The following is a 9,927-nucleotide window of genomic DNA, read 5'->3' as shown; positions in this document are numbered from 1 at the left end:
CACACAAGAGCATGAATACCAGGTGGTGTTGACCACTGGGGGCCATCTTAGAGGCTGCCTACCACAAACATACATATCAAAAGTTATACAATATTACGCATGCTGTTGCTAACCAGTTTTTTTTACTTACTAGTTAGTTCATCATCATTGTTACACATCCGTATCATTTTACATCATCATTTTTAGTGGCTACATAATATTCTATCATGTGGATATAATGAAATTTATTTAATTTCACAATTTTGAACATTTAGTCAAATGTTTTTTTGTTTATCTTTTGTTTATCATATAGCCAGTTCCGTGATGAGCATCCCCATACACTTATTCACATCCTATCTTCAAAATAAATTTAAAAGAAGGAAACACTGATATCCAAGACAATGTATTCTACTTGTAAATCAGCCATAAAAATGATTGCAAGTAGTCCCAGACACATGGCCTTTGTAATTGCCAATTTATAAAAGCTCAAAGTGGGTGTTTTTTATTTTAGAGGTCTCAAATTAATTTTGGAATGTTAACCAGAGCTTAAGACAGACTAACCTAAACATGCAAAGGCCCTTGTTTTCTGTTTTGGGATGGCAATTAATAAGCAACTTTTTGTTAAGTATTTATTTGGAGATGTTGCTACATCTAATTTGAAACTTTTTTTATTATTACAAATGTACATCCAAGAGGTAGATTTTTCCAATGGTTTCGCCATTTGCTATGACATTCTAATGCCATGTATACCGATTGAGAAGATCTAGATATAGAAATTGATGTTCAAAGAAGCACTCCTCAGGGCTCTTGTCAGCGTCTTGTCTCAATGAGGAGATGGTAAAGCAGTAAGAATTTTTGATTTAGATAAACTTTGAATTTATTATAGACCTGATGAACTTATTTCCTGTCACTTCAGAAAAAGTATACACAAGATCCCAAAACTTCAATCATCAAATACATTCTCAAAGGGACTTTTGTCACATGAGCTCAGAAGGAAAAAACTCAAGCCTCTATCACTCGGCTGCCATATTTACTCATGTACTTAACACTTGCCAGGTGGATTTGAGTCAATTTAAGAAACTGTAAATAAATATTGATACATCATAACAGAAGCTATTACTCAAATTCTAAGTAAACCACTGATTCTAATTTACTCACAATTTTGCAGTGGCATCATTCCATGGAGAAAATTAGATTTTTACATATCAGAGCAAGTCACAAAGCCAAAATGTCAACTTCGTACATCAGGCAATTACTTGTAGTGTTTATTTTGGGGGGAATTTTCTACATATATTTACTTAGAAAGCTGCACGGGTCCTCCAAAATAAATAGGGGCTATAATTCTTGCCAAAAAATCCACAGTTCCTAAGAGCTACTCATCAAATTCTAGCAGCGTTAATGAGGAAAGGCGCTGAGACAGTCATTCGTACTGTCTTTATGATAAGAGTAACCTACGGGGCAAATCAAGATTAAGGACAAGGACGAGTCAAATGGTTTAGAAGGCTCCTCTCTTTTTTTTAATCAATCATTTAAAGTCTGCATTTACTGTCTGGAGTGCTCATGGAGCACTAGAACCTTCGGGGAGGAGTGACAATTGTTGCTGAAGACATCACTGAAATACTTTTTAGGGTGAGAATGGCCTGTTTATGGGTACAGAAGGATCTGATGTTCCCACACACTGGGAGGAAGATTCTCTTTGAGCTGATAGCTCTTTGTTGTGGGGACTGTCCTATGCATTGTAGGATGTTTAGCAGCATCCCTGGCACTCTTTTCCCAATGTGACAACCAAAAATCTCTTCAGATATTGCCAAGTGTTCCCTGGAGGGTGGTAAGATTACCTCTACTTGAGAAACTCTGCCTTGATAGAAGGATAATCCTCTCTTAAAGATGCATTTCACTCTTATTGGCTTCACCAGGGATCATACCTGTCAAATGGCATCAAGGTGGGGGCCACCCCCAAGTTGGAAAACATGTCAAGGACTCACCTGAGGTGTCTGGAACACCTTGATGGCATTTCCCCAGCATGTGTGTTTTTCAATTTGCTGTAACCAAGTTCTATAGATAGTGATTGAGTTTAAATGGCCAGCTGGCAGGATTCTGCTTAGTAAAGGTGGGTTCATTTGAATAGATCCCTCTCAATTAGCCACATACCAGGTGAATGCGAGTCTTTGCTCATTTTTCTTATGATCTGAGGCTTCATTTCAAAAAGGTACATTTCAAAATGATAAATTAAGGGGGCTAAAATAACCTTAAGTAAAAAGAACTTCGCCCTTTCCCAGTGTGCAAGAAATGGCATTGACATAGTTAGAATCTCCCAGGGTGGCCACTGGACATGACCTTGGGCAAGAGAAGTTAAAAGAATGTTAGCAGGACCAAAGATCAGTTTACTTCCTAAACAACAGACAATAATTAAAAACAGACCAAAAGGCTTATTAAATTTCCCTCCTTGCAATATGGATTTCTTCCTTATCGGCTCAGATTGTTCTATCTCCTTTTCCCGTTTGTAAGCACGGAAAAGATTCCCAGCAAAGAAGAAATAATTGGCATTAAGTTGTTTAAATGTAGCACTAGGCCTTTTTAGTTTCTGTTGACCTAGTAGGTGGGCCTAATTTATAACATTTCATAGTCCGCTTATTGTATATTTGACCCAATTGAGGTAAAAATTATTTGAAAGGAGGAAAGTGAATTTATCTGGATTTAATTTGGAATCCTCACATCCCCTTGCCTAATGTCACAGCTTGTTCTTGCCTTTTCTTCACTTCTGATGTCCCATGGGCTCCCACTGACAGCCCAGATGCTTGAGAAGCCCCATTCGTGCCACTGTGGCAGAGTATGCGAGATATCGCCTCTCCACAAACCAGTTGGCAGAGCAGCAGAAAGCCGGAACACATCAGGCTCCCCATCATCCCAGGTGTAGACCTTTGCCTGTTAACTATGCAAGTTGCCTTTGGGTGGCTCACCTGCCACATCAGGGAAGCACTGATTTCCTTTCACCTAATCTAGAGATTTCATCCAGCCCCTGGCTTATTCCACCCCTCTGCCAGATTCTCATTAGCATAAAGAAGAAGGAAAAATTTACTTCCAGACTTCATCTTATGATCCAGCCAGATGGTGGATAAATAAATAACAGAGCAAAGAGGAAAAACATACTTCCTTTTGCTTAATAAGATACTGATAGTATATACTGGTGTCACAGGAAATACTCAGATGTCAACAGCAGACAAGTATTCATGGTTCGGTAGAAGGAAGGGCTGCAGGGGGTCGTTTTCACTCTTAGCCTCAGGTTTTCATTGCACAGAAGACTGGAAGCAGTCCTGAGGGCTTGGAGAGCCTGGAAGAAGTCAAGGAAACTCAAGGCATTAAACCAAAGCGAAAGAGCTCCATCCTCTTGGGATGACCTTGGTTTGGTATTCTCTAGAGAAGTGACTGCCTAAAGCAAAATTCAAAAGGTGGAAGAGTTTTGCTTGATTGTAATGTCATCTTAACCCTTGCTTGCCAGACCTTTCTTTTTTTTTTTTTTTTTTTTAAAGATTTTATTTTTTCCTTTTTCTCCCCAAAGCTCCCCAGTACATAGTTGTATACTCTTCGTTGTGGGTCCTTCTAGTTGTGGCATGTGGGACGCTGCCTCAGCGTGGCTTGATGAGCAGTGCCATGTCCGCACCCAGGATTCGAACCAACGAAACACTGGGCCGCCTGCAGCGGAGCGCGCGAACTTAACCACTCGGCCACGGGGCCAGCCCCTGGACAGACCTTTCTTCGATAGGTCTGCCGGACACGCTTTTCTGACAGGGTGAGCCACCCTCTCAGAAATTTCTGCTTGAGTTTGGTGCCAGGAAAATATATATCTGCTGATGAATCTGAATGGTTTCTTTGGTCAGAAAAAGAAAACTGTGTGAAAGTACGTGTTTCCGCTTTTGCCTGAGTTGCCAGGAAACATGAAGCCCAACCCAGATGCTGGGGGCGGTGGGCTGCGGGTGGGGTGGGGAATGCTGTGTGTGCTTCCTTTAGATAATCTGTTTTGATACTGTCCTTACTCATAAGAACAGTGAGACCGGTAAAAGCCTAAAATACTTTTGGAAGAATCGAAGGCTAGAAATTCAACCTAAAGAATGACAGGCAACTTTGTATCTCCTCTCAGATTTCATTAAACACAGAAAGGCTCCATAATAGCACAAACTGTTTTCACTGATTCATCCAAGGCAAGCCATCTGAATCCAGCTGGGCACTATTCTGCCACTCTAGTTCAGGTTATTGAAAATACTTATATTTTTATTCCTTTCTTTGTTCTTTTCTCTGCTTCCTTCAATAAATATAGTTAGTATAGCATGCCCACAAAGTGGCAAGGCACTGTGCTGCCCACTAGAGATACAGGAGTGAGCTGGGGCCTTATGTGATGGAGCTTAGAGCCTAGTTGGGTGAGAGACAAGATCAAATAACCTCACAAACCAAACAGCAAAAGTACAATGCTATTACATTCTACAAGTAATAGACCTATCACGCCGTCAGAGTACAAAACTGGAGATTTGACATAGGGCAGACAAGCAAGGAAGGCTTCCCTGAGGAGGTGATGACTGAGCTATGTTGAAAGGAAGAGTAGAAGTTTGCTAATAATGAAAAAAAAATAGCATTTACAGATCATGAAATTTTCTATAGGTTTTGTTGTTCTTAGTCCTCACTCATCATTTAACATACGTTTATTGAGCTTCAGTTCCTGCTGGAGGAGGGGTAGCCTTTGGACCTTCCTTTGAAAGAGAGAGACTGGTAGCACCACAGGTGAGGTACCTGGCGGAGAATCATAGCAATTAGTAAAGATCTGAATTTTTATATTTTTACAAATGTCTTAGTGGTATTAGTACTAACCCTATATGTTACGTCACGTAAATATGAGGAAAACATCCTTTGAAACATCCGTCAATTTCTTCCCCCTTTTTAGGTACTTTGGAGCAACGTTCATTCATTGATGTTATACTCTCAGGATCACTGAGGATGGGTCCTAGAAGAATCCTTCCAACCTCCTCATCCCAGACATGGGGAAACCGAATCACTGCATCACTTTTTAAACATGCTACAATTCAACTCATCACAAAGTCAGGCCTTTCTCCCAGTTTGTCCAAGTTTGACCTCTTGTTGCGTGTACCACAGATCAAAGTTCAAAGACCCTCAGCAAATATTTAGGGTAAAATTCAACAATATGGTTGGTTGATTAGGCAAGTGGAACTTCTCTTCACCAAACCAGCATCTTAGAGGAGCGTGGCCATGCCTCTTGGTGACATAGAAAGAGGCTCTGTAGCACAGCATCTGGTTCCACGGCTTCTCCTCTGGGACAAATGGTAACCATGGTAGATAGATCAGGTTCTTTCTTTTTAATTAATTTATTTTTGTCCTTTTTCTCCCCAAAGCCACCCAGTACATAGTTGTGTATTTTTAGCTGTGGGGATGCCGCCCCAGCATGGCTTGATGAGCAATGCCATGTTGGCACCCAGGATCCAAACCGGCGAAACCCTGGGCCGGCGAAACCCGGGGCTGATGAAGCAGAGTGTGCGAACTCAACCACTCGGCCCCGGGGCCGACCCTGACCAGGTTCTTTTCTAATATAACAGCAGCACTTCTCTTCCAAGAGAGAAATATAGGCTGGGGTCAAAGAATTCAGAGACAAGGTGGATTTTTCTGACTCCTAATGTGGCCTCACTGATCACACCACCCGTTCGGCAACACTTGATCCCTAGGTTATGGCCTGTTTTCCCCTCAGCTCCTTCTGGAAGGCACCTGCATTCTGATAGCTCACCAATCCGAGTCTGAACTTAAAGTATGCCATATCAGGGACGGATCATTCATATTTGAGGCATACTTCTTATTTCTCTGAATTTTAAAGGTTATCTTCCAGAGGCTGGGCCTCCAAAGAAGTCATGTAAAAAGATAATGCACAAAGATAATCTAATCGTTGATGAGTGAGATTATTAAGGTCAGTCTCAGAATCAATGCCTAGATTCATTTTTTCATTTTTTATGTGGCCATGTATGATCAAAAATTAAAAATAATGTAAGTAGATTCAGATTCATGGCTAATTTTAGAACAAAATGAACACACAACAGAGTCATTTAAAGAAGAAAAAAAATAGAACCATTAAGGAATCAATTTCTTAATTTAAAGCCCTTAAGAAATAAGGAAAAGGGAAGAAGATGAAACTAATTATAGAAGTATCTACAATAATCCAGTGAAATAGTTACCATTCTCATTTTCAGTTGAAGAAACTGAAGCTCAGAGAAATTAATACAGTTCCTAGACTCTGACCTTCTGAAATGCAGGGACTATATTCTATCTATTTGTCCATCATCCAGCCCCCCGTCTCCCATACAGTAGTTGCTTAATAAATGTTTCATGATTCACAAAGTAAATTAACAGATTTGGGACCTGGACATGGATCTGACTCAAAACCCCAGGTTTTTGCTGGTCATCATGCCTCTTTCACAGCTACAGTAATGAGAAAACACTGTTGATTAGACTAAATTCAGCTAGACTAAAAATAAATCAAAACACCATTTTCAGATTTTCTTAATTGAATTTTATAAACATTTATTGAACATCACTGTGTACTTAGCCACACATCATGGGAGGTGCAAAAAAAACATGGAAATCATGGTGTTCGTGTTGGAAGACTTTCCATTCTGGCTGACAGAAGAAATCCAGATGATTCATAGATAAGTCAGAGAAGCATATGAAGGAAATATATAAGCACGTGTGAGGCAGCTAAACTATGTAAAGGAATGTTGGATTGAGTGAAAGAGGAAGAAACTTTTGTGGAGTTAGATATGGGACCTCGGTTCAAGAAGGAGGTGGAATCTTGAACCTGGACCTCCTGGGAAGTATAGGGAGGAAAGAGGGGCTTGGAGATGGAAAAAGCTTTGAGTGATGGTGTGGGAGGGGATGAGGAAGCCCCGGTCTGATGAGATCAGTTTCTTTTGGGGGGGTTACAATTCTAAATCAGAAAGGGAAATCACAAGTTTCATTGCCTTGAACCACCACTCCAGACGCTTGAGTTCAATCTGATAAGCCCTTGTACATTCTCAAGGGAGTGTGCAGGCACAATTTAAGAAGATGACTATGGCAGCACCATGCCAACAAAAAATTCAGAATACAGCTTTAAACAACCAAGAGGTAAAGGAATACAAAGTTTGGGGTGGTGGAAAGGAGAGAATTCAACAGTGATGAATTCCTTCAGAGAACTTTAGTTACTGCCACTCATGTAAGTTAGTCTTTTGGGTATTTTTTATTGACTCACAAATATGTCTTGGTAACATGAAGATAGGATCATACCAAGTTATGTCAGAAATTTGAGGGAAAACATGTTTCCAGGAGTTCAGTCAATTTCTTCTACATTTGGGGGTTCTTAAGAGTATTGTTTGTTTAGCTAGTTCACAGTCTCATAATTATAGACTGTTAGTACTGGAAGAGACCTTACAAAATATAGTCCAATCCCTGTATTTAAAAGAGAAGATAACCTTGACCCAGAAAGGCCATGTGTTCCTCTAAGGTCATACAGTTAATTAGCAGCTGTAGGGGAGGAGGACATTTCCTCTTCCCAAATGGGGGTTCGTCTGGCCGGAGAACGAATTCAATTCACATGAGACAGAATAGCAAGAGAAAATTAAATAAAGCTTTATGAGGAACCATGGCCCAGGGCCTTTCTTCCCAAAGGAAGAAAGGGCACCGAAGAAGTGGGGTGCACATAGTGGTTATATAGCCCCCAAACGGGGTGTTTCACATGTGATTGAAATGTCCCTTTTACAATAGTCACGAGGCCGCTCTGTCAGCACAGAACTCGATGGAAAGACAGATAGGTCAGCCGTCCCAGTGAACGCCACGGGGTGGCAGGTGTGTTGCCTCGGGCTGGGGGGCGGGGGGTCACAGATGAGCGCTGCAATAGGTTCCCAGCCTAAAGAAAGATGCTTAATCTTTAAGGAGATGCCAACGTTGGGAGGGGGAGGGAAGTCAGTTACAGGAGGTTACCAGACTAGCACAATAAAATGCAGATTTAAGTCCTTGCCTTTGGTATTGATTAAGAGTTTCTAGAGAGAAGGTCATCGCCTTTCTTGTTCCTAGTACAGAGAGGGAGGCACGTTTTACAGATAGAGATTTACCTTACAAATGTAAATGTGTCCTAAGGAAGGGCAAGCTTCATTCCTCAGAGCCTCCTTCCCTGTCCCAGTTTATCAAAAGCAATCAGCCTCAAATAATCCTGATGCCAAAGAGACATATCTTGGGGTGGCCAATTCCAGGTCCCCACACAGCCATTAAGTTTTATTCCCACGGGCCAAGCTAATACTCGCTCCATATTCCTCTATAAACCAAGTTAAATTTAATAAATAACATTTGCCACTAAACAGATATACAAGATGCTACACAATAATTCTGTTGTCATAGACTTTCTTCCTTCCCTGAAGTTTGATTTCAATTTTCCCTTTCTACTTAGGGGTTGAGGATTACATCTTATTCATTTCTGAGGACTCGGCACTTAGCATCGTGCCTGGCACACAGCAGAACTCAGTATGTTTTTGTTGAGCTGAGCTGAATTTGAATCATTGATGTTCATTCCTTGTTCTCTGGGACTTTTGTGACATATTTTATTTTCTAAAATAAAAGAATCATCAGATCTTTAAACTGAAAGGGATCAGAGAGATTAACCTTTGTTCTACAAGTAAAGACACTAAAGCCCAAGGAAAGGAAATGACAAATCCCAAAGACAGCACTTAAGCGGGGTCCCCAATTTTCTCCAGATTACATGACTTACTCTTTAGTGAAAAATACTATAGTTTTCAACATTTCTATGTGGGACAGATTCCGGAGTATCAACTCTTTAAGGGGGACAAAAGTCTTTGGAGTATTTTTGTGCTCCCATGCAAAACGCATGGCTAGCAAGGAGGATGTAAAAGTCTTTGGTGACCAAATGATTAAGTGACAAATAATTTGTGGGAAGAACTTCCCACTGAGCATGGGTTTGGGCTCATTTCGGAAACATCCCATTAGTAGGAAAAACTGACCCCACGAAAACGAAAGCAAAGCTGGACAAAGGTGAGACAATTGGACCACAGACATAGATATGGGTGCATCCTTGTATAAATGAATTGCTCTACTCTGTGCCTCAGCCAACAGTATCACCCCTATCGCTGACTCCCTGCCACTCCCTGCTAACTCACAGCCTACAAGGACCAAGTACGAGCACGGGACTGGGAAACAACACTCCCCCGTATCAGGCCGAATATGGTCAGAGCATCCTCTCCCAACACAAAAGGCTAGCCATTAATCCTTCCAGAGTAGAAGGTCAAACAGGGGCTGCCCTGAAACGCTCTGCTGGTTTTATTCAAGTTTTTGATGGCTGTGGACCTAAAACTCTCTTCATACTGATAATGTCTAGTGGAGGAGCCATGGGCTCAGGTGGTTCTAGAAGCCACGGGGTCAACAGCAGAGCACTCACAGGAAGCTTGGCCCTTAACTGGGAGACTGTATTTGTTTGCTTGGGCTGCCATAATAAAATATCACAGACCAGGAAGCATAAACAGCAGAAATTTATTTTCTCTCACTTCTGGAAGCTGGACGTCCAAGATTAAGGTGTGCGCAGGTTTGGTTTCTCCTGACGCCTCTCTCCTTGCCTTGCAGAGGGTCACCTCACTAAGACCTTGCACAGCCTTTTCTCTGGATGCGTGCCTCCCTGGGGTGTCTCTCTCTTCTTATAAGGACACCAGTCCTAATGGTGGGGCCCTAATCTAATTGACCTCATATAACCTTAATTACCTCTTTAGAGGTCTCATCTTTAACCAGGGGTTGGAGAGTCAACATTTGAACTTGGGGGTGCATAATCCAGCCCATAACAAAGGGAAACCAGCCTCTCTTCTTTCCCGTCATCCATGTGCCTCCTCTCATTCCTACTTACTCTCCTTGGTGTTTTCTCAA

This window comes from Equus caballus, chromosome 1, assembly GCF_041296265.1.
Source record: "Equus caballus isolate H_3958 breed thoroughbred chromosome 1, TB-T2T, whole genome shotgun sequence".
Lineage (NCBI taxonomy): Eukaryota > Metazoa > Chordata > Mammalia > Perissodactyla > Equidae > Equus > Equus caballus.
This window is presented reverse-complemented; position numbering follows the sequence as displayed.